Here is a 2,271-nt window from a genome sequence, read left to right as displayed (position 1 = left end):
GATGGAGTGCCTGTCCAGCCTTCCTGACACCACAAGGGGGACACCTTTAGTGTGCAGAATAAAAGGAGCTTAAGAGAAAGAGAAGCCTTTGTTTTCATAACCCACATCCCACCAACACATGCTGCAAGAGCTAGAGAGGGAGGGAAGGGTGGTAAAATACTAAGGAAGTTCCATGGGATGGAATTTTGGACATCCAAGTCCAAATTAATACTATCTCAGGATTGATTCATCTTGGCCTCTGATTTTTTTGGTGTGAAGGCAGATAGATGTTCTTGATAGGAGATAGCAAAGCTGGTTCCCAAGATCACTGTTTGTGGTTGTTTTTCCAGCAAGTGGAATGAGCTTGTTCCCTTTTAACAGTCAAAAGGGAAGTCACATATGACAAAGCACTTTTGCTTAAAACCAGCCTCTGTCTGTGTCTGTGTCTGTGTGTGTGTGTGTGTGTGTGTCTGTGTATTTATGTTCTAAAGAAATATAACTAAAAGAATAAACCAATTTATTGTTTTTAACTCAATCACCATACAGTTAAGTTCAAGGAGGCCAAACATTTGCCCAGTAACCAACACTACAAGCCTCAGTAAACATCTGTAGTTAAAACTCTTCCATGGCCATTCCAAAGCAATGGAGCTGTTAGAATAAGGTCCACACTTATACTACAGAACCAACTTTACATTTCTTCAGCTTGAACTTCTTGATTAGATTAGACCGTTTGCAATCCTGCACTGCTGCAGCACCTCGTTGAAGCCTTCACAGAGCTTGACATCACTCTGGTTCTGGGCACGCTCCAGAAACTTCTTGATCTCTAGAGAGCAAGGTCCAAAAGACTGCTGGCTCTGCGGCTGGGCTCCCTGAGGCTCCTGGTAAGTGATGTCAGGCTTTGCAGGCTCAGCATTACCACCTCCGCTCAAGCCCCCAGTGATGGCGTGACCTAGGGTGTGCCCCACTGCAGAGCCCACAGCCACCCCAGCTGCGGTGGTAGCCATCAGGGCCACCAGGCCTGGCTACCAGGGGCTGGGGGTGGGGGGTGTACAGCAACAGGTGAGCCAACTGCAGATGGTGCAGCTGCTGCTGGAGGCTGAGCTGCAGGTGCTCTTCTGGGAGCACACCTCATCTGAGGGGCGCGGCTAGCCGGAGGAGTCACCCGGGAAGTGCGGCTTCGGCTTCCACTTGGCATTGGCATCGTAACTGCTTGTAGTCTCCACAATCAGAGAAGACAAACTGCCTTGCGCTAATATTCTAATTAGTAATTTGGTACTTCCTACCCCAAAACATCCCTCCTTGAGGGTTCACCCAAGGTCTTTTTTGTACCACCCAATTATTATGAACAGTTTTATTTATTTTCTTGTCAGATTTCTCCAAATCATGCTTTTGTTGTAGAAATTTTAAGTCACTGGGCATCTACTCATGGTGATATTTTATTAAGAGTCAAAAAAAAAAAAAGATATAAAATACTTTGGGACTGATCTGTCTGCCTCCTGTGGGTTTCTACACTGCTATTGAAGATGATGGGCCTGCCAGAAAGGATAGTATATTGGCTTTGAAAGCCAATATCACAAAGTAATTATTGTGGTTACACTAATATGGTATGATATTAACTGGTGTTTCTGGAGTGACAGAAACAGCATTGGGTATGGAGTAAGCATTATCTCAGGCAAGTGTTGCATGGGCCTCTGGACATTTCTGTCTATTTGTCATAGACAGAAAATTTGGGCTCAGAGAACTAGTCAAACTTGAGCAAATTGACACATTGTTGGTAATCTATAAGAGAATCATGATTCTAATGTTTTCTCTCCGCTCCCTTTCACTGTCTATACAACCACGAAATAAGCAGCCTCAAATGTTCTATACCTAAAGAGATGGCATGAGCCTTATAAATCAATAAAGTAAATGCATCTGCTTTACAGTGAACATGTCATTAGGTGAATAATGAGAAACTGAGTCCTCCAAGTGCATTGCAGAAGCACAGGACAATTTTCTTCCCAAGACTGTGTGTCTGTGCCTTATAAACCAACATAATGTTTTCTTCTCCCTTTTCTAACATTGGGCATGACTCTGAAGATACCAGAGCAGCTTTTATTTCTTATACTTGAGTACCAATACTGTGGCATATTGTGTGGATGGGAAGCTTGGACTCAAGAAAGATATAAAATGATTTGCAACTGATCCATCTGTCTCCAGTAAGTGCCTACATTGTTATTGAAGAAATGAAGGATAATATGTTGGGTTTACTTTTGGACTAAGAACACTTTGATTGGAGAATAGCAGGCAGGG

The 2,271-nt window shown here is 43.4% G+C and overlaps 1 pseudogene; it reads right to left on the bottom strand.

Annotated features, from left to right (window-relative positions):
• Positions 1–603: 603 nt before the first annotated feature.
• Positions 604–1,174, bottom strand: LOC114619336 (annotated as a pseudogene).
• Positions 1,175–2,271: the final 1,097 nt, after the last annotated feature.

Source organism: Grammomys surdaster, unplaced genomic scaffold (assembly GCF_004785775.1).
Source record: "Grammomys surdaster isolate TR1022 unplaced genomic scaffold, NIH_TR_1.0 149, whole genome shotgun sequence".
In the NCBI taxonomy this organism is placed as follows: Eukaryota; Metazoa; Chordata; class Mammalia; order Rodentia; family Muridae; genus Grammomys; species Grammomys surdaster.
The sequence above is the reverse complement of the archived record's forward strand: the minus strand, read 5'-3'. Positions and strand labels throughout refer to the sequence as shown.